The following is a 23,848-nucleotide window of genomic DNA, read 5'->3' on the forward strand; positions in this document are numbered from 1 at the left end:
ATATCTTGAACAGCCCACACAGGACGAAGAGGCGCAGATCAGCGCTCTGTACTGTGCCTCTTTCCTTCGTCCTTTGTCGCTCTGTTCAACAAACTTGTTTTTTATTGATCTGCATTGGCGCTTGGGTGCTTGCACGCAAACTCTGGCTGCGAAGTCAGAGCATCGGCAAACGGCATGTGCTATGGAAACCCAAGGCCGCACCACGCACCAGTGCAGTGCGCGTAGTTTCATATGGAACAAAAGTAAGTTAGTCGCGAACAAAAATACGGAATGTTAAGCTGAAGCCCGAATAAAAACATAGAAGATGAAATGACCTGCAACCACACAGTGACCGTTGAATGTTGCCGAAAGCATGGAGTTGAAACGTGAAGGAAACGGTGCAAAAAAAATGCAGTGTTCTTCCACTCTGTGAACAAGCATGACCAGCGAAGCTGTGTATGTGGGCCCCTTAATGGCGAAATACACCTCCGCCGCGGGTCGGCCCGGTATTGCGCTATCTTAGGAATCAGTCCACGTACACTCTAAAAAGATCAATGCTTATCTAAGCGTGCGTTTCCAGTTTTTTACACGCTTAATCTAAGCGTGATATTTCTCCACGCTTATCGATCACTCCTGCTAGGAGTGATCAGCAGCCCCCTCTTCATGCTAGAAGGCGTGATAAGGATCCGTGTTCCCACCGTTATTATGGTGTGACGAATCTCCACACTTAGAGAGGCTGCCCAAGGGGTCAACGGGGATGGGGTGAGGTGCAAAGCCCATCCCTCCTCGCCTCTTCTCTGTATGCTTTCAAGCTACGAAGACGCACCGGCCCTTGTCGATTTGGGCACTTGGGCCGCTTTTCTGAGGCGAGATTTGCTCACCAAGCTCTCCGCAGACCTCCTCTTTAACTTCTGCTTCGATGGTGCAGACTGTGACCAACCAAGACGCTATGACAGGGGCAGCATGCCGGGGAAGTAGAAGCTAAGTATGCTGCAGAGATTGCGCAAGACGCTCCCGCCGGTGACACTGAAGCTAATCCACTAAGAAGGGGCTTTGCTAAGCCCTGGCACATTCAACGACGCCAAGGAATGTAAAACGTAAACAAGCCGCTCGGTATCTCCTTGCATAAAAGGACGAATGCCCTCTCAACCGTGCTTTTTCGCGCCCGCGTTCCAAGATAGGAAGTCTTATTGTGCAGGATAGGGACGTCAAGACAGTGACAATAAAATGCCACTATGCCACTGTCTTGCATTTTTCCCGCATTAAAATCATCATTCTATTGCACCCTTTCTCCAATTGTTGGCCCAAAATACCTAATAAAATTATTTTTCAATTGGCCGCATTCTTTAAGAAAGGTAAATTTTCAAGGCAGTGAATAAAATATTACACACAAATTTCTTCCTGGGTTAAATCTTTTATTCATAATATCGTTTCCTAGCAAATGTGATACAATGAAACGCTGATCTTTAAGAACAAAACTTAAATAGTTAAAGCATTTTCAGATCGCTGAGAAATCGTAAGCCTTTTTATGAGCTTGATTTATATGAGCAACGCAGTGAACAAATCCTTTAATCTTGTTTGCGCCCATGATATTTCTTTGCTTGTTCTTGGCTTTATAGTTGTTTCAGCAAAAACTGGTCATATACTGCCAGACATGTTATATATTACATAGAATAAAGGTATGGGCACATCACTATAGTGCCTATTCTAGGGCTGTACGTGTCATCATTGATCTCAATGCTTTCCTGCTCACAGCCGCAGATGAGGAGCCTTGATTCCCCCCAGACAATGCAAGGTGTTGTAATGTAATTCGAGCTATCTGAAAAAAAGAAAGAAATATATCTCCTAATACCCAAAGTACAATACCTTAGTAGACAAAACATTTTCTTTTAAGCAAAATGTGGTAATGAAGACCCCTTGCTTTTTCACTGCTTCAACACTGCTCGCACTACTTCTGAAATTTCTCCTACTTAGTGCTCTTGACATTTTGCAATTTTTAAGTTTTTAGACGTAGGCGATATGGAAAATAGGGTCAACTCACCGCAGTAATGAGGGCATGCATTGCAAGCCTGGGTCACAAGCACGCTTTTAAAGTGACGTGTGAAGGCTCAGAAAACTTCAGTACTTTTGATATGATCACAAGGAACTTTTTCAATTTTTGCTCATTTTCATCAATCATACTTTCAAACCTTAGTTCGCTTTCAAATGTAACCTGAAAAACAATTAAACGATGTGCAAACCGCATTTAAGTGAGGCACATAGCTCCAATTGATTTTATTCCATCATGATCTCCATAAAAATAAAGTTGAAAATTCGAGCACAACTGGCAACGCATTCGATGAAACCTAGTCAAAAATTAGCTGGAAAAATGTAGTCACGCCTAATTCCCAATCCGATAGACAGAGAAATTTTGATAGGAATAACATTCTACGTGAACTTATCAAATGTGATCTCTCACTGCGGGCATAAATGGGTTTGCAGCTGCAAATCAAGAGCTGCAACGGGCAGAGTATATTCATGTTCATTGAAGATAGTCACACTGCCTCTCTTTAAAGCCCAAAATGTAAAATATGCGGAGCTACACTAGACTGATATCCTGATTCAGAGTACAGTTTAGGTTGCAAATAAAGTAACACATGTGGTTGCAACCTCGCATGAGGCGCATCTTAGATGCAGGTTACTGTCAGTCGACAATAAGTTGGCAAAATTATGAATTTTCACTTTAGAGGCAGCGGTGTAGTGTGAGCGGCATACGTGACAAATACCCGGCGTACACGACATACTACACTGATGCGCCACCAACACAGTTATTAATTATGAAAGGTGCAATTATGCATGGTGCAAAATGCAGAGTGGCCACTCTGCGCTCACCACCCTTGCCCGAGGCGAGGTGGCAGTGGGCACCGAAAGAATGGTGAACTAACATAACCTAAATAACTAATATAACATGAAAACAATATAAATTCGGGGAATTTTGTACTTGAGCACAATAAACTGAACAATTTAGAGTAATTCAACAGTCCGGTGTTCAAACTTATTAAAAAAGCATGAGGCTGACTACTCCCTATTTAGATCAAGGCTACTGCTCGCGTAAACGATTCTCGCTTTACAATAAATGCACAATTACGGCAAGTTTTGCACAACACATCATACAAGCACATACTAGAAATAATTTAAGAAATAGGCAGTTAGCCGCCATTTAATAAAAGCCAATCATAGCTAATGTTCTTACCTATATATTTCAATCATCCATGAATGAGGTGAACGACGGCAACATATCCCTTATTCATACAGAAGTGCTGCTCTGGAACCATCAGCCCGCGGTGTATTAAAGCGAAGCTTTCTTTGCCTCTTCCTTCGAATTTCCGACTGCTGCTGCTGCTGCTGTGGGTTTGTGTCGCGTACACTGCGTCGGGGGCTGGTTCAGAGCGTGTATATAGAGGACAGCGCGAGTAAGAGAGAAAAGGCGAAGGAAGAAACTCGTTTTCACCGCACCACGTCGCATGTGCACAATGCCCTCTAGAGCTCCCTGGCCGTCGCCACATTAGCCGCTTGACAGCTGTGAGTCCCCTCAGAAGCATTGCTGAAACTGCAGTGCTTCCCTTTCTACTAACGCGCGAGGCCAGAGGAGATGCAGGTAGAACTGTAGAGAGGAGAACAAGGAGAAGGAAGAGAATAGGCAGTTCTCATATAAGAGAGCGGGGAGGTGACGTGAGAAGGCAAGGAAACCCCACTACTATACGACAGCGCTTGCTGGGAGACAGGATAAGCTTAAGTTCAAGGTACGGTACAGTACGTTGCTGCTATTTCTGAAAAATAAACGCCAGGCAAATCGGTCAAGCGGGCAACTTACGCAAGGCGTGCAGAAGCAGAGCCGCATTATTTAAAGCGCACCGCAGACTCCAGGAGACACTACGAAGGCGGTCGCCCGTCAAATCAATACTTATGTGCCCACCGCATTAGCTTTACGGCTATGGCATTGCTAGAGGTCGTGGATTTGATGCCAATCACGGCAGCCGCATTTCGACGGGCGTGAAATAAAAAACGCACGTGCACTTAGATTTGGGACACGTTAAAGAACATCACGGTGTAAAAATTAATCCGAAGTCCGCCACCGGCTTGCCTCATAATCCAAGCGGCGTTTTGGAACTGCAGACCCATAATCCAATTCAAGTTTTATACTTCTGCCACAATGAGATGTCCTATGTAAGGAAATGACAACGCTCAACCCTCTCATAAGGTATAAAATATGGCACACAATAGCGCCTCAAGCAAACACCTCACCCTGTGTGTTCTGTGTACTACGCATGCAAACAGCAGTGGTGCACGCAAAGTAACGTTTAACATCAACTCATCACTCTCGTGTTAACCTAAACATTGAAGAAATTAAGTTTTAGCCGTCAGCATCACCGCTAATTATCGTCATTCAAATCATCCAGCACAAAAAGCTTCGCTTACATCGATCCCCACAGTGCATTGGATCTGCATAATTTTCTCTCTTGTAAACTCTCATAAACTCGGCACAGTGCACAATGTATGCATTAACTAACTGCGTTGTACACCATGAATGTCCGTAGAAGTGAACATGGCGATGCACACCAACTCTGACAATTAGACCGGAGGCTCTGTGCTGCAATGAACGAACTTCGATCGTGGCAGTCCGCCGGGAAATCGACACCAAAAACGGCCGAGCGTAGCCTTCAAAGCACCACGGTCTCCTTCAAGTTTCGTATTCCCGCAGGGCAGTGAGAAAGCGCAGAACGTTGTTTGCACATGGTCGGCGCAGATCACGTGATATATCGCGGATCCCCTATTCGCATTTTTATATGCGTGATGGATAGCTCCCATACCAGCGCTCCGCGGGATGTTAAGCGTGTGATTCGCGTTTCTCATGAGTGCGCGGTTTGCTCACACTCGCGCAAAACTGAACCATGGCACGCTCTCTTGTCCTCACGCTTACACGAAGGAATGTCACGCATATTTTTTGTCACCTGGTGCTTGAAATGTCATCCGTGCCTCATTTACATGCACTTGCTGCTTAAACTCGCAGTTTAGCGTGAGATTAAGCATGGGATTTTTTAGAGTTTATGGGGAGTGCTTAACGCCTGCTTCCCCTCCGCCGCGAGTTGGCCCAGTATTGTACTATCTTCTGGACCGGCCCACTTGTGGGGAGTGCTTAACGGCTGGGTCACCTACGCCCTGGGTCGGCCCGGCATCGCACTATCTTCAGGATATTTTATTACACGCCGAGACGATATTGGGAAAAGTAGCTCTCAACAGCTTCGCTGTAAAACAAGGTTAAATCGAGAATACACAAGTGCTTCGTTACGGCATTTGATTCGGCCCACTGCTGCGTGGGAGAGACTGGGACATGAATAAGCGCAAAAAACTATAAGGTCACCTAGGAAATTACTGCTGAAAGATGTTGTAGAAAGACGAATTTCTTGCATATTTTAGCATGGCTTAAAGTAACGATGCAAGATTTTTTCCCTCGTAATTTGCTTCAAAGAAGATCATGCTGTTTTAGGTGTAGTACTTTAAATATCAGTATGACATAAAATACATATGAGCCATGTTCTAGTGTATGCACTTGCTAGCGTTCGTCATTTGCTAACTGTTACTAGCCCTAACTATAACTAACCTTTACAATTTGGTGCATGCGTGTGTGTGTTTGTCTGTTGTTATTTATTTTTTCGTTAATTTATTATTGATTACATGACCGTCTTTGCGACATAAAATCCTGCGATGAACTCTCTATAAGAACCTACCACCTCTAAACGGTATGTTGTTACTGTTGGGAGCTGGTAAACATCCTTTTCTTTTCTTTCGTGGGGTGTATTTTGGCATCATAACCGGCCGCTCGCATCCCATGAGAGGTTAAAAATATGATTCTGGCTGCTTAACTTCGTGTGATTTCGCAGATGACGAAGTACCGAGGTCACACGTGTTCTCTTGTCCCGAAATCAAAGTACTTGCTTAGTGTATTCTCTAGATTTAAAGCAGGTCGTGTACTAATATTGCTTTGTGCTTCAGTGGTGCCACATGCTTTCTTTGTTGTAATCTATTTTTACGCCATTATTTGAGAATTTACAATCTGTTATGTGTTGACCTTTAGACTACTCAAACCATTCTCGTAATCCAACGAAGTATTTGTGCAATCCTGGTTGTTAACGGAGCTCAGCTGACGATTGATCGATACTCCTTACGCAGGTGCAATATAATTTTAGAGCGCAGCTCTCCGGCGCCCATTTCTGCGTAGTGCGTCGGCCTCAGCGTAAACGTTAGAACGAACGAGCGGAGCGCAGCGGAGGTCGAAAGGCGGCCATAGCTAAAAGAGCGCGAGGAGAAAAGCAGAGGAGTATGGCACCGCGGAAGCTTGACGAGGAAATTGGAGGAGGAGAGTATGGCGAATGGTTGAGGAGAAAGCGGAGTATATCGAACGAGACATGCTCCGTAGCGGCAACCCGCTACGAAATGGCGCCGCATATATATAGCAGCGTGTGTGCGTCATCCCCAAGTCGCTGATGACGTCATTGCTAAGGTGTTGTAGCGCGTCAACTGATATCATATGTGGAAACAAAGTGCTGGTGTGGGCTTCGGACCTATTGTGCGACTTCGCCTGCGCCACTGCCGTTAGAGAATGCGCTCCGCGCGAGTCATGTATATCCGTTGTCGCGCTTTCTGAAGAATGAGCGACGCAACCGGTGGGATTTTAAGCACCTGAACAGCTGCGCTCAAATATCGCATTAGAGAGTATCCTAAAATTCGGGGACATTTTTATACTCTGTCTCTCAATTCAAATATTCTTAATGCCCATTCCCTTCGAGTTCGCTAAGGGCGCCTGTTTAGCGCTTATACAACTGGTATTGATAATTGTCGGAGGTTACCCGCCGTAGTTGATCAGTGGCTATGGTGTTAGGCTGCTGAGCACGAGGTCGCGGGATCGAATCCCGGCCGCGGCGGTCGCATTTCGATGGGGGCGAAATGCGAAAACACCCGTGTACTTAGATTTAGGTGCACGTTAAAGAACCCCAGGTGGTCGAAATTTCCGGAGTCGTCCACTACGGCGTGCCTCATAATCAGAAAGTGGTTTTGGCACGTAAAACCCCAAAATTTAATTTTTAATTGTCGGAGAAAAACTTTGTGATTAGGATGTTTATCTACAGCTTTCTTCGCACGAAAAAAAAGAAACCACTGTTATTCGAACTGGGCGAAATTACATAACTGAATTTGAAAATGCGGGCCTTGCATTTGGAAGTTCCAGGGCCGGCTGAGAAATGGGCTCTCAAATGACAGCCATGTTTCCCCACACATCAGCTTCCCGTTGCCGCACGAAATTCAAACTCGATCCCGAGCCTTGTCCACGTTATTGCGAGCGGAGCAGCGGCGCTGTGCTCCAAAGAAAAAGGGCCGCAAATGAACTCGTTCGTGTGGCTGTCAAGCCCAATGGAGCGCGTAAGCGGCGAAAACGAGTTTTTCCGGAGCGCGTTGTGGCACCATGCAGGGAAATGCCGGCCTGCATTTCCTTAACGGCAGCAAAATTCGAGCGAGAACTGCTGAGCGTTACCATCGCTGATTATGCTGTTGCAAGCGGCACGCTGAAGAAGGGCGGAAGATTGTGAAGCTGACGTGTTTGTTTTTAGAGGGCCACGGGAGTAAAAATAAAGCAACACATTCGATGAACTTACTCAGAATGGAAACCAGATGTCGACCGCCATGCTGCGTTTTCATTTCACCTGCAGTCAAATCGTTGAGCTTTATCTTTATTTATTTACGTCACGCACACTCAGGACGAGAGTATGTGACATTTGGCATGGTGACATCAGTCGCCTAAGCAACATTGCTGTCGAAACACACGCTCCTGCAAAAATGATAACGGTCGTTTGTTATTTAATGCCTGAATTGACCACAGCATTTTGCTACAAATTGTTTTAAATAACACGTATACTTGCACAATCTTCCTGCGCAATTCCGTTTGTTTCGGGGTTGATCGCATGTAGGTTCCGCCATCATACAGGCCGTGCACAGCACACTGACTGAGCGAGTGGCGCCTCGCACGTAGTGGTGCCTATACCCAACGGAAAAAAGTCTTGCTTGCCAAAAAGAAATGAAAAATGAAAAAGATAGAAACGAAAATGGAAAGCTTGACTACATTGTTGTATGCTATAATGTCGGTTCGAATGTCATGGTAAGCGCTGCGACAATATGGCGAAAGCGTTGCGCTGAGCTTAAATCTATACACAAATGTTTCAACAAGTCAGTGCAAGCACCCATCTAGGACGTATTTGGTATATATAAACATATGTTCTGAACAGAGTTCTTTAATAAAGGGTTCAACTCCAGCGTGTTTCGTCCCAACAACATCCTATAGGCGCGCGTGCGCATTGACTGGTCGAAATGCAGCCCTGCTACCTGAATGCCACTTCCCGTTTGGTTAATAATTACGAATGTCGAGAAAAGCGCTATAGAACCGGCGGGCAACCTTTTTCCAAGGCTGTAGCCGGTAGTATTTAGCAAGAACCATGAAAACCATGATATACAATTACCTTGGCTGCAGCGATAAGTGCATCGGCCATTTCCTATTCCTATAAACTTGCTATCCACCACATCTAACAGCACGCACTGCTTTTTACAACGCCTGTTGCAGCACCCATAGCATAAAGCAATGTACAGGCCATCTGTTGTGCCCTGAATGGGATAGTGTTCTTAAAAAAAGGGCTTGCTTGATAAATGTCGCATAACCTTCCCTCGCGTTCGTGCACCCAGCAGGGGCCCTATAACGTAAAACTATTCCAATATGTTTTTATTCCAGTCTCCTGACGTCAAACTTGCGTAACTGCCGACACAAGCATCGGGCGGTGACTCACAGGGTTATCTGAACAGATGAACCAAACGCTCTCTTCATTTATAGGAGGTCTCTTTTGTTTTCTTTAAAAACGAATAACATTGCCTACACTGACCTGCTTGTCTTATTGTCCGAGAAGAGGCAAGGAGCCCGCACTAGTGGAGAGGGATTCTATGTGGCCGAGCCAGTGCGCTGAAAATTGATAACCGGATGAAGACGCTGGTGCCGGTGTCTGTGATTGGTCCGCTTTCCCTTAGTTGCAGTGGCTGGTCGAAAATCACGACAGCATGCAGCGGAAGGTCAAGAATGCCGCTAGAACGGATCCTCCGCAAACAATGGTTGGCAGAACGAGGTCGTAAACATGCTGAAAGTGCTCGAAAACGTTACACGGCCAGGCAAAAAACTTTATTGTACGCAAATAAACGCATGCTCTCTGGAAGCTGTGAGTAGCCAGTGCCTGAGCCATCTGCGGCAGCAATCTTTTATTCCTTTTATATGGGGGCAGACTGCAGCTATTCAGATGAAAATACAGTTGTGTTCGGCATATTAATACATCTTCAACGTGTGTATGTCACTTTGACGTGTTGAGTTGTCGCAGTTTGGTGAAGTCGCGTGACAGGCAGGTGAAATGGCTGTCGCCCAAAATCTTTTGACCAATAGCCGAGGGCTAATGGCGAAAAGATGTCGAATCATAAATAGCCATTTTTCTTTTGTTATTTCTAGTCATGCGTAATCTGTGTGTTAACGTCATATCAGATGGGGAGCTATCGTGGTTTTTATGATCTTGCGTGACAGACAAGTAAAGTGGTGGTGGCTCGAGCATTTTTTGACCAATCGTGGAGGGCTGAGTGCAGAATTGGAACAGAAAAAGTTTGGAACAGCTTTACGTTATAGCTCGCCAGATTACAATTGCCCCGTGGTTTGTTAGCTTATATGAGAACATACACTTTTAGCACGGTAACGTTTAAGTTTACCTTTAGCTGCAAATAACCTATAACATAAAAGTTACCAGTTTACTTAACCAAGGGCGCTATATGGTAAAGCTAGGGCGCCATTACGTAAAACTATTCCCAAACTTTTCTATTCCAATTCTGCAGTCAGCCTTCCGCGATTGATCAAAAACTTTTTTGGAACACCCCCGTTGTGTCTGTCACGCGACGTCACGAAAACGGTGATAGCTCCCCATCTGATATGATATGTATACACTGATTATGCGTGATTTCACCGAACAAAAGAAAAATAGTTGTTTCTGATTCGACGCCTTTTCACCATTATCCCTCGGCTATTGGTCAAGAGTTTTCTAGCTGCACCCACTTCACCTGCCTGTCACGCGAGGTCGCAAAACCTGCAAAAACTCACCGCGTCAAAGTGATATGTACGCGTTAAAGATGCATTAATATGCCGAACAAAACTGAATTTTCTTCTGAATAGCCGGAGGCTGCCCCGTTCCTAAAGGAATAAAAGATGGCTGCCACCAATCGCACAGGCACTGGCTACTCGCACCTGCCGGAGAGCATGGGTTTATTTGAGTATAATAAAACTTTTCGCGTGGCCGTGTAACGTTTTCGAGGACTTTTGGCACGTTTACGACCTCGTTCTGCCAACCCGTCTTTGCTGATGATCCGTTTTAGCGTCATTCTTAAGCTTCCGTTACATGCGGCCGCGATTTTCGACTAGCCACCGCAAGATAAGTAAGGGAAAGCTGACCAATCGCAGACGCTGGCACCACCCTCTTCAACCGGTTATCGATTTTCAGGGCAGTGCCTCGGCTTAATCGAATCCCTCTCCACTTGAGCTTGCTGCTCGCCTCTTGTCAGCGCATTAGGTAAGACAAGCCGCTCAGTGCAGGCAAGGTTATTCGTTTTTAAAGCAAACAAAAGCGAACTCCTATAAACGAATAGAGCGTTTCATTGGTCTGTTCATACAAGCCTGCGGGCAACCGCCCGATGCTTTCGTCAACGGTTACGCAAATTTGACTTCAGGAGATTGAAATAAAAACATATTAGAATAGTTTTAGGTTATGGGGCTCCAACTTGATATTTGCATTTTTTTTAATTGCCGCCACGGCTTAAGGTTACATGTGTCGAAGCAGCTATTTTAAAGGTTACTGCAACGTCAAATGTCTCGTAACCTTTAGATTCTAACTTATAAAAAAGTTGTAATTTGTGGCTCAGGGGACCTGTTGTGTGGATTGGAAGTATGCTGATTATTGTGTTTTATTGCGATCCTGATATGATGTTTTCGGCCATGACTAACATGTAAAATTTGGTGTGGGGCCGCGGGACGGAGGCAGGTTGGACTAAATTAAGATGTTATTGGTGCCAATGGAATTGTTTATTTTCGCAATGTAAAAAAAAGTTTAAATCTTCCAGCTTTCTGTCGTAGCGTCCCGATCCGGCAGATCGGGACACTACAACAACTATGCAGCAACAAGAATCCCAATGGGCGTAGGACGATCGCCTGACCACGTTCAGAGACCTCACCAAATATTACAGATCCGAAAGACGCGCATTTCCGTCACCACACGATAAATTAAACAGGAACGAGGCGGTAACTTTAGGCTTGCTCCAAACACACATCTACCCTTGCCCCGCAATCTTACACCACTGTAACCCAGAATTATACCCGTCTGATGCGTGTAAAGCGTGCCGACGCAGAGCGACGCTGCGACACATGCTCTGGGAATGTGCCGCCAATAACGGTACTGAAGCCACCTCCATTAGTGACGGGTCCATAACCGAGCTCGCTTCTTCCCGACGCCGCCCCAGCTGCGGGGGCCGCTGGGCCGCTGGCAGGTGGCTCTCAAAAGTTCGGAGCAGGAAGACCAGCTCCGAGCCGTCTGGCAAGCCCAAAATGCTGCCCGAATCCAAGGACTTCGAGCCGCCACCTGAGGCCGCCACAACAAACCTGCCGGAAAAATATTTAAAAAAAATGTTTCTTCTTGTTCCACTTCTTCTCCTTCTTCAATCTTGTACGAGCACGTGCTCAAGTAAACCAGCAGCAATTCAGTGGGCAATGATCCATACTGCATACGTGCCATTATAATTTCGGAGCAAGCCACAGAAACAATGAACGTACGTCGAAAAATATTGTGGCGAACGATGCTGTGGCATGAATTATTACTGCGGTTCAGTGTGGTGGAAAGCCTCCCACTACCACTGCAGGCAAAAACTAAACGCGGATGCATGATGATGATTGAATATACATTTGTACCAAATATTTTTTTTATTTCTTGTGTATCAACGCTTCCTTTAGTCGCGTTTGTTATATCTTCTCCTGAAACACGAGACCCTTTGACCGCAGCACATACACTGACGGGTACACGCAGGCGCTGACTGCAACACTGGGAAAAGCTCTACGACGACAGAACAGAAGTGTGGAGCAGGCGCAATAACTGTTCTGCAGGGGAGAAAAATGCTTTGTAATAAGACTTCCTGTACAATACAACATAATGTAATATGCCGCTGTTTTTTTTTTGCCCTTCCAACGCATAAGAGGAGGTGGTTCCCAAGTTGCAGCAAATGTCGGGTTTCTTAGAGAGCGCCACACCCGCAACACTTTTGCCCGCTCACTAATACGCGAGAAAGACGCCGCTACATTCACATGACAGCGGGCGACAGCTGCTCCAGTAAGGTCTCTTAGAGAGATTAACTGGTGCTCACGGTATGAGGCTACAATGGCTGCCGGCCAAATAAGCAGAAAGAAAATGTACAAATACAAATGAACAGCAACATCTTTAAACTATAGAATATTATAATCTTGATATACGGTTATGTGACACTTTGACGGAACTGTAGCTTGATTATTATTTTAGTTGCGCTGTATAGATGGATGCCACAATCAAACGCACTTCAGCTTCAACCAAACATGAGCTCAGTCATACCTCCTCGGTGTCGTGTAGCTGTCAGGAAGCATAGCGGGAAGAGTATCGCCGGTGTGGTCATATTGTATAGCGGTCGTGTCGCGCTTTATTTCATCGCTTCAATCACGTTTGAACGCTCTCCGATTTCGTGGCGTGCGCTTACTAAGCGCGTTGTGTGTATGAGTAGCTCGCAGGTGTGGTACAGTTACCGAAAAACTCCTAAAGGTGCGCGAGCCGCTGAAAAGACGCATTGCCTTCGTGGAGGAGCGACATGTTTGGCGCTCTGCGTGGCCGCTGCAAGGAGTCGCATTGCCAATGGACAATGGTAAATGTTCTTCGCTTACGTGACAGTGGTGAGCATCGCTTATGTTGCGATTGATGCAATTGAATACCGAAGACAGCAATAAATGTGACCCAGGTAAGCAATGCTTCTTGTTCAATTATTTATTTGCTGGTGTGTGTGTTTCGTATATTTCATCATCAATGCATGCTGATGCTTGCGCAACTCAGTTTTATTGAAGCAAAATACTTGCTTGCTTCAGACTGACAGTCATTTTTTTGTATCTGTATCAGTCATCGTGTTGGTTATTCTGAAAGCTCGAGTATATGTTGCACTTTTGTGCATAAGCACAGCATTAGACCTCAATCAAGGAACTGGTGTTTTGTGCTTATATGGTCATACGTTTAGAAAGGAATTGTAAACTTTCCTTAATTAAAGGATATTAATTGCAGTAATTCAGTTTGTAATCACTTGATATTGCGTTTTCACTGTGAAACTTTTACATTCTTGCGGCTTTGTTTTTAGTACTGGAGTGGAGTACGAACTGACTTGGGAATTAAATTGCAGTAATTGGTTTGCATAGATTAATATTTATTTAAATATTTAGTCACGAATTTTTATTGTTGCCTAAATTTCCTTGATAGACACTACTCAGATTTTGCGTCTTTAATTATATGTTCTGTGGTAATATTTTATCTTTTTGTGGTTTATTTATTCCTCTTTCACTGCATGTTGATAGCTATTTGCAGTGTGGCTTAAACAACTAACTATAAGATTGTAAGATTACAATTCTGTCCTTGTAGGCCCAGCAAAGAGATTGGAGAATTAGCAAATGACATACTGGCCGCAAACAGACATGATTGTGCTCTCGACAGTGCCGAGATCAGTCTTTCTTATGATAGTATAAAACTTATATGTATGTTTATTTAGACATATTTTACATGAACCTTCAACATTTACGTCTGGTTGCATCATTCCTGGTGATGCTGCACAAATATGGGCGGGCACGACGCGCTGTGCTCGAATGTTTTATGCGAAGCATATTACGAGAGCTCAACCCAGCTCCTCAGGCGCGGCGGTGTCGCCTTGAAACCACGTGACACCGTGACGTCACGACAGAGGAGAAGTGGCTTTGGCTCAACTCTTGCAAGACGGGCTGGGTGGGAATCGAACCAGGGTCTCCGGAGTGTGGGACGGAGACGCTACCACTGAGCCACGAGTACGATGCTTCAAAGCGGTACAAAAGCGCCTCTAGTGAATGCGGTGTTGCCTTAGAAACGAGCTGTTTCTAAGGCGTGCGTCTCTTGCTCAGGCGCACATTTCGTTGCCGCGCCGAACGCTGCTTTGCTCGACGCTCATCGCGTCCAATGCGGGGCGCGTAGTCGCTGCCCTGTAGGCCATTGTCTTACACCCCTTGGCGGGTCGACGGGAACGCTGTCGCGTTCCACTCTTGAAGGCGAAGCAGTAATGCATGAGTTGTTTCTTCGTCTAGCCGAACCAAATATAGCCAAGCAACAGCAGTTTTTTCATTATTGCTTCATGGCCATCAACAAAAATAAACAGAGGGAGGGAAATGTATTTTTGGTTGTAAAGGGAAAGCATTGTGTTACCTTGTTCTGTATATGCAAATAAAGTAATCATGACATTTTCATGAAATGTTTTTTGTTAGCTTCAATTCTCACAGCTGCTACACACATCGTTTCCGTAATGCGGGTTGTGCCACCTCATACGTCCATAAATTTTGTTTGGATACAGGCAATGTTGCATGCAGAAATGCGTAGTGATTCTGAAATGTGCCACCTTTCCAGATGTGTTTTCCTCTTGTGCAAAGTATAAGTATTAAAAATCTTGCTACAATGTGATGACGACGTCATACCATTTGCAGAAAGCTATCTTTCAACATGGAACGCAGCAAAAAATTATGTTCGGGTCCACCCTTTGTACAGTGCATTCCCCTCAACAAAAGCAGCACACTGTGTATTTACCCATTTTTCTGCGTTTTGCACGTTTAATTCTCAAATTACCAAATATATGTGCCAGCTTATTTCAAAATGTACAACTCTTATGATGCATCGCGCCTTATACACTAATTGCGGCAAGCTGCCTTGTGTAAATGACCTGCGCTGAAAAAATAGCAAGTCAGCAAAGGTAATTCAAACGCTGTGGTCCGGAGTGTATTTGAATATTAAAAACAGAAAATTTTAGTTGAGATATTGATTTCTACTGAACAAGCTTATAGCACTCGCAACAAAATTTCCGCAAAAATCGTTAGTATGGACATATTAGTAAATAACCAATTGCGGTTAACGGCAGAGCTCTTCAATCAGCGCTCCATATCCAGTTGCTGGAAGCATTCTGCCGCAGTATATTGTCAAGAACACATACTGCAAACATGCCATAAAATGTATTGCTGTCCCAGTTGAGATGTTTATGTACAGAATGTTGCTGCACAGCTTGCAGAAACAATAGCTGAAATAGCAACTGACTTCAATGCAGATGCTGACTTACAGTTTCTGGAAACTCGTGCCAGGCAAATTTATGGGAAATTGCTATGCTTTCAGTACTGGTTGTGTTCAATATACTATTACATGTCGTGTAAACAAATGATAAAAAAGCTAATTAGCAAAACTTTGTTCCTAAATAATTGTATTGTCTATCGCGCAAATTGTGAATTCTGTCGCCGCTATGAAGCTTTCGCAGCAATAAAATGTCATTGTGTCTTATGACTTGGATATTTATTAATTTTACAGAGAATCATGTTCAAGAATCTTGGACATAGCCCCTCCGCCTATTCTTATGAACTTTTTTATTACCTGTCGTATAGGCATAGAGTCTTGCACGTATTCACAAACGCGTCCTTCTGTGCATGCCCATGAATTTTGTGCATGGCTCCTTCGGCCATCTATTGAACTTCCCTGCTGTGCACTAACGTAACGCATTGAGCAGCGCTTTCAAAAAAATTCTATTTCGGATGGTCAGCCGAAGCTCAAGAACATTCCTTTGCCTACGTCGAAAGGATACTTTTTTTCTGATAACATACGCTTTTATGGCACTTTGTCGTAGTTGCGACTATGTGTCATAAATGCCCATATTTTCCGGAGAGTATCCTCCTGATGGTGCTAACTGAAAGTTTTTGAAATTCGGTCGATCTTTTGAAATGGAGTTTTTATAAAGTGCTGCTCAGTGAGTTAGGCTCGTACATTGCGGTGAAGTTTGACGGATGGCTGAAGAGTCAGTTGTCCTATATTCATGGGGATGCGCAGAATGACGCGAAAGACTACCTGCACCTCTAATAAAGATAGCTATATACCTTTTAATATATAGGTGCGCAAAATTGTGAGAATATGCCCTTATATTAAATGTTACTTGAGTAAAGGTTACAATTTTATTTATGGTTTATAGGTGCACAAATATGTCCCTTTATGAAAGGTCACTGGAAGACAGGTTGCTATGTAATTTCTATTTATAGGTGCACAAATTTGTGAAAATATGCCCCTTTATTAAACGTTACCGTGCTAAGAGTATATACCTGCAAAACTCTGTTTCAGGGCATGCTAACACTCTCCAACAGCTATCATGAGCTATCAACAGCTATCATCTTTTGAAAGCTATGCACCAACTAGTCCCACAACGTGTTTTGCTATTATGAGTGGCATTATTGTTGAATGATACAAGAGCCTACTAATTTAATATGAACAACACGTAACAGTTGAGTTCTTGGTATGCTTTATGGTGGGTCTCCTCCTGGGCTGCAATGCTCTATATAGTTTCCGCCACATGCTGCAGCATAATGCCATTTAAGGCATCGAATTTTACGTCATGGACAGTTGCAGAACTCGTGGCCATCCGTGCTACTCTGGATATCATTTTTCAGGAATGATTACAGTCATGCTCCATCTTCGACTCGAAGACAGCTCAGCTCTCCAATATCTTTTGTCACCGCTCTATTACGGACCTAACGAACACCTAGTCGAAGACATCAGACTACTTCACTATTACGCAAACGACGACGGACACAACATCACTTATATCAATGTATAGCGGGCCAATGCGGCATTCCTGGTAAAGCTAATGCGGATGAGGTCGGCCGACTGGCTGACGATTGCGTCTACCGCTTAACGATACCACTGTCGAGAACAAATGCAGCCAGAAGGCATCACTTGTTCACGTGCAAGTTTATACTGGCACAGCGGAGCTCGAGCGAACTTGCCGATACACATATCCACTCCTTGAATGCACATCTGCAACACCGTTTTGAGCCAGAATAAAAATACTCCGAGCTGAAGGAATGATTCTGTACCGGCTGTGGCTCGGCGTGGAATTGAATGTGAATTCGCATCGGAATCGCTGATAGCCTTGCTTGCGATAACGGTACGTAGCTGCAAAGAGTAGCCTAGCCCTCTTCTCTGTGACTGCCCTCGTTACAGTGTGGCTAGAGGAAGCGCTGTCGACTGCTCTTGACGAACCAGACACTCGCCCTTTGAGGCAGGAAAGAATCCTTGTACACTTGTGCAGAGTTATACATAGAAATCTTCAAACGTGTTCGTACGCCACTTGAGGAAATGCAGACTGTGTGACCCACTCTAAGAGCTGTATGATAGTAGCGGGTAGCATCTCTCGTTATTGTGTGCACCTTTTATTCCTCCATATTTCTAACTCGCTGCCTAACTCTATCTCACTCTCTTTCTTATTTATCCCTTTTCTCAAGCTACCACCTTTCGTATCCTTTGTCCCTTTTTCCAAGACACGGTGGCCAGCGTTTCTATACACTGGCCAACCTCCTTGTCATTACCTCTATTTTTCCAGCTCATCCTTTTTCTCCCCACTACAGTAATCGGTGGCTGCATTTTGCCGGGTTAATTAAGTAACACTTCACGCGGAAGTTTAGCAAATGTCTGCCAAGTGAATTTCGGTTTTTTTTAAAGATTCAATATGAAACGCTTGAGCTCCGCTCGATAAAGATTGCTTTGAACGTCGTTTAGAACTGTTTCAAAATGTTTCAATTTACTGTCTTTTGTGCCTAAGAAGATGAAATAGCCTTCGTGAGGAAGTTGAAACTTGCCGTAAATGGTGTTCGTCATTATTGAGAAACAATGTTTGGCTTTTAGTTCTTCACAAGCCACGGCAAACTATCAATATATTTTGACCACTTCAAACTGAATGCAGGTCACGCGCCATCCAAGAAGACGCATGTGTCTGATGAGCCAGGCGGTGGACAGTTTTTGCTAGCGCGGATCAGCTGGGCCTGCCTCGCCGCTGGAAGAAAGAAAAGGCCTGATGCGACGCGCTCTTAGGTTAGGGTGTGCTCTCGCGCGAGATGTCAGCGACAGAGAGAGAAAGAGAAAAAAAATGGCCCTTTCCCAATCCTCTTCAGCGCACACGGCGGCAGCGCTCGCGGATGAGCTCGACGAGCGAATCATGGCGCCACATTCTGTTGCACCTCCATCGCGCGCCGACAAGCTGAGACACCGGCGCCACTTTGCACAGGCTTTTGCCGTCGCCATCGTCATCACGCTGCGGGGCTTCTGTTTGCACTCTCTAGTCTGCCAAGCACTTCGGCTTCTGCGCAGTGTCGTTCGTAAAAAAGAAACGGAAGAGGAAAACATCAAATAGCGAACCGAGCGCGTGCACCACATCAGAGACCGCTGGTAGCAGCGCTCCACCGGTGGCCTTGGCCCAACACACGGCGCGCCACAGAGCTGCGAGACACGCAAACGAAGCCGAGCGCACCGGTGCACTACGAGAATCACTCAAAGACATGCCCGCGTCAAAGTGTGGACCGCCGACAACGCACAGCCAGGAAGAGTCCCTCGAGAGCGCGAGTCAGGGCGCATCATAATCCGCCACCGGCCGAGGACCATCCATCTCCTCGCCTGGATTATTCGAAGAGGCGTTGTCGGCGTGTGCTTGCCGCGCGCGTGCGATTAAACACGCACACACCTTTAGCGCGTCCGGGCTCTGCGCACGCTTTCTTGCGATGCGTGGCTGGCCCCTGGGGAGGGAGATTCCGCTGGTTGGGAGCAGAGCGAAGAAAAACTGCAACTCGAAGAAAGGTATAACACGGAAGAAGTTCAGTAATACATGCTAGTCGGTGAAAGCCGGATGGGTTAATACTATAAGCGTGATTTTAGTGGTCCTCGCGGCAGCTTGATTGAGGATCGCTTTTGCCTGCCAGCGCCGGCTGTACGCGAAGGTTGTTCTCATATTATTATTGCACATCAGAGGTGCACGCTTCCGGCCTAGTAATTTTAGCCTGTAACTCTCGCTTTTCCCGAACCTCGTCTTGCGTCGAACCCTTGCGGTCCAGCTTTGAATAAGCGGATGCTATAATGTGCGTGTGAAAGAGAGGAGTGATAAGAGAAAAGCACGTAGATTAACCTTACAGAGCCCGGTTGGTTGCCCAGCAATGAAAAGAAAATGGGAGAAAAGGGATGAGCAGAAGAATAACGAAAACCTTAGCAGCATGCACACGCACGCTCATGCGTTTGTCGTTCAATCGGTCACAAGCGGTGACATAGGATTGTGCACATTGAGAAACAAATGTGGCAACCGTACAGCTTTGGCGCCAGTACAGGTCCTAATAGAGAAATGACGATAAAAATGGTGAACTTTCTAGATGCGCTTTTTACAAGGGGTGGCAAATAAAGAATCAAAGTAAATTTCAGCGAACCCATATGAGCTGTAATGATCCATTCGAAACCAGTATGAACCTCTATAGTTTTTGGTCTGCAATTGTACATGAGCTGAACCGAATTGTAACAGTAATCTGAGCCGCAACAAAACACATTATGTATGTATGTATGTATGTATGTATGTATGTATGTATGTATGTATGTATGTATGTATGTATGTATGTATGTATGTATGTATGTATGTATGTATGTATGTGTGTGTGTGTGTGCGTGTATGTATGTATGTATGTATGTATGTATGTATGTATGTATGTGCGTCACAGTAAGGACTAAATCAGTATATGTAATGGTATTTAACCAAACATCAAATAAATACATGAAAAATAGACAGTATAATTATGTATGTGCAACATTTTATACAAACATTAGAGCATTGCACAAAAATAATAGGACACTACAGTGTACACATTAGAAAAAAGAAAAAAAAATGAAGATACAGTTCATTCAGCAAAAAAATAACAATCTGCAAAATTATTCACCCAAACGCCGTCGTATAAAGAATACAACAATAATAAGCAGAATAATGAACCCAAAAATAAAAACAAGAGAGCATACAGAACGCATGAAACTAAAAAGCAAAAAGAAAGACATGCCATTTGTAGAAGTTACGCAGTGGAATATGAACTTATGAGCAGGCCTAATTTGTCAGGATTTGTTCGGAGACGATGAAATCAGGAGAAGCGTTCTATGACCAATTGGCACGAAGAAGCGCCGACGAATTCAATTCACGAGTGTTCCCATAGATGCGCGAGAAGCTGAGGCGATTATGTAATCTGAGCGATGTGCATGGTGCGACTTAAAACTGTAAAGAAGATTTTGTAGCCGCATGAACGTGCTTGTGAAGCAATGATAAGCGCAAAATCACGACGAGTACCTAAGGACGGGAGAGAGATATAAAGTTTTATTTGTGAGATCATTGAATTGTAGGCATAGTTACGTGAAATAAGCCTAGCGGCCCTGTTCTGAACTGATTCAAATGAGCTGATTAGCTTGTTACACTGTTAGCAAAAATGATCCGAGATGGGAGTAAATGACTTGTCCTCCAGCGCATTCCCTGATGGGAGGTAAATTTACACCGGGTAGGCGGAGTAAACGATTTACTCCGCTGCTGAGCGGAGGTTGTGGAGGTACTTATGGGAGTATATGTTTACTTCCATCGCGGAGCTTCTGCGGGGAACTATGGGAATATATGTTTACCTCCATCGCGGAGCTTTTGCAGGGAAATATGGGAGTAAATGTTTACCTCCATCAAAGAGCTTTTGCAGGGAACTATGGGAGCACGTGTTTACCTCCATCGCGGAGCTTTTGTAGAGAACTATGGGAGTAAATGTTTACCTCCATCGAAGAGCTTTTGCAGGGAACTATGGGAGCACGTGTTTACGTCCATCGCGGAGCTTTTGTAGGGAACTATGGGAGTAAATGTTTACCTCCACCGAAGAGCTTTTGCAGGGAACTATGGGAGCACGTGTTTACCTCCATCGCGGAGCTTTTGTAGAGAACTATGGGAGTAAATGTTTACCTCCATCGAAGAGCTTTTGCAGGGAACTATGGGAGCACGTGTTTACCTCCATCGCGGAGCTTTTGTAGAGAACTATGGGAGTATATGTTTACCTCCATCAAGGAGCTTATGCAGGGAATTATGGGAGCATGTGTTTACATCCATCACGGAGCTTTTGCAGGAAGCTATGGGAATACTTTTTTACATTGATCATGGAGGTTTTACAGCAACATATGGGAGTATCTGTTCACATGACTCGGCTAGTATGCCAATTTAAGAATTTTCAATATTGATTTTCCACACTGAGAAATACACAATATATTGGTTTGCAAGCTAGAAGATCCAAATAAAAGTAAGCAAAGTAGTGCTTTGTAGAAAATAAATTTATTGCATAAGCAGAGGCAAGGAAGAAATGGACGACGCAAGCACAATCTCTCAACTGGTTTTTGATTATTTCTTGCCCATGTGTTATCAGCACAAACCAAACAGTAAGAATAGAAAGCAACTCATCCAGCTGCAGGTTTAAGCCAAGACCTTATGAAGTACATAAAAAATTCATGGAAATCAGCCACAAGTGCCTAAACAAGGTGCAATACAGTCATTGTAGAAATAACATAGCTATAACAGTGCATTCTCCGACAAATATAGACTGTGGTACTACAAAAGGTAAAGAGGACATCATTTCTCATTGATATTGACATGTGCAAGAGTTAAGGGAGCAAAAAGTTGAGAAGACGCCAAAACACTTATTGCACTTTAAAATTAAATTATTAGGAGAATGAAAGTTCTGGTAGGCACTAACAGAGCCATTTTTACTGTGACAAGCTGGCAGAGTGGACTAAATAAAGCAGAGTTCAGCTTTGCTTTTTTCCCCCATATTACCGAAAGGCAAACATAGTGGCTAAGAGAGAGTCGTAAGGGATGGTAAAATGTTCATTGTATTGTACCCCGATTTTAAGAGCGGGTGAAAGTGAATGCCCTTAATAGCAGCACCGCCTCACAATTCCTTGCACAGACTGACTCTAGGAACTTTGAAGCCGGTGGATCAAGTCCTTAGCTCCGAACATACACCATGCTTAAATTTCTTAACACAATACAATAACATTGAAAAAAAAGCAGGCTGAAGAAAACCAACAAATGTGGCAGAATAATGACAAGTGGGCTTCTGATGGCCATCATCCAAGCTTCCTTACTGATATTCCACCTGGACAATGCTGCTGGTGCAAGAAGGCTTACAGAGCCTCAGAACCACCGCCTGGGCTCACTTCTGACGATTAAAGGCAAAAAACAGGCAGTGCTGCAGACCGCATCATAAAAGAACATGTGGACTAGTTGAGATGACAACTTTTGGAAGCTTCATTCCACAACATCTTGGGAAGGATAAAAAGTAAAAAAAAATCTTTCAGAGAAGTGCGCCAATCTGAACTTAACGTTACAGCGCAAACACCTAAGACAAACCACAAAAAGACACGATACACACTGGCGCTTCTTGTGGTTCGTCTTAGGTGTTTGCACTGTAATGTCAAGTTCAGAATTATGTACCAACTAGGCCCAAATGAAGTTTTACTGTGCCAATTTGACAACATTGTTATAAGAGATTTCTCACACCCTTTAGAGGAATAAGGGACCTGATTGCTGGCTCACAGCCTTGATTACACACAGCAAGTGCTGCTGCGCTCGAGTATGGTCAAGGCTGGTTGTATTAGTGATAGCCTGCATGCACACTAGCAGCAGCTTGGCATCTGCTTTTACGGCAGCAGCCATACAAGGTCCTTGCTTACTTAACACAAAGCCAGTATAATAAAATGCGAGCAACAAAAATTATGAATTATTAAGAAACCGTGCAAATAAGCTACGTATTCAAACAAGGTATATGCAGGTAACTTTTATAATTGTTGATAATTATGTTTCAAACAAGTTCAAGGCTCCGAACCAGCATTGCATTTACATTTAATGCAGCTGCATCCACAGTGTAACTTTTCTTAACAGCATCCCATAAGATGTTGGAAGCCTCAATGGCACTGCATATATTGCACATAAATAAAAAGGATATAGACTGTAACCATTGTGAAACACCTCGTAACTGTGTCGCTGTAAGACAATGACAATGCAGATATTACAGAACTAATAAGTAAATAAAAGGTACATATAAGCAACGAAATAAAAAGTGCACTAGTAGCAGAGAAGGAAGGCATGTTAAATATCACATTAAAATGGCATAAGGCATTTGAACATAATGCTGAGAACACTTGCGGTTTACGAGAATCATCAAGTGAAACATGCAGAAAAGTGTTAGCCATGTTAGCCAATTCCACGGCCTTCAAGACCTACAATGCCATAAACTAGAATGTCTCAAGGTGTACACTCCTGGCCATTTGGGCAACTGAAGTCAAGGAGTATGCTTCCATTCAAGCCGGGGTACTATCTCTTTTCCGGTTTGCACTGCACTCTTTTCATATGTTCAATACAAACCACCTTGGCAAGGAACAGTACCAACAGATGAGATAAAACGAAAGACAAACACAGTGCTGACTGACACGTGGATATGTTCGCTGCCATGCTTTCCCGTTTCACACTGTCACGAGTCACCGGCAGAGCATGTGCGATAATGTGGAGCAGACGACATTGGTCAGTGAAATGGAGAATGGATACATGAGGTGAGGAAGCATGTGAAGTGTCAGAGAAAAATTGA

At 44.3% G+C, this 23,848-nt stretch overlaps 1 protein-coding gene across 1 annotated transcript in view; it reads left to right on the plus strand.

Moving 5' to 3' along the window:
- The window catches only part of LOC135907844 (synaptogenesis protein syg-2-like), a 572,210-nt gene that overhangs the window by 467,291 nt on the left and 81,071 nt on the right, over positions 1-23,848 (plus strand). The window lies entirely within an intron of this gene.

This window comes from Dermacentor albipictus, chromosome 1 (genome assembly GCF_038994185.2).
Source record: "Dermacentor albipictus isolate Rhodes 1998 colony chromosome 1, USDA_Dalb.pri_finalv2, whole genome shotgun sequence".
NCBI lineage: Eukaryota > Metazoa > Arthropoda > Arachnida > Ixodida > Ixodidae > Dermacentor > Dermacentor albipictus.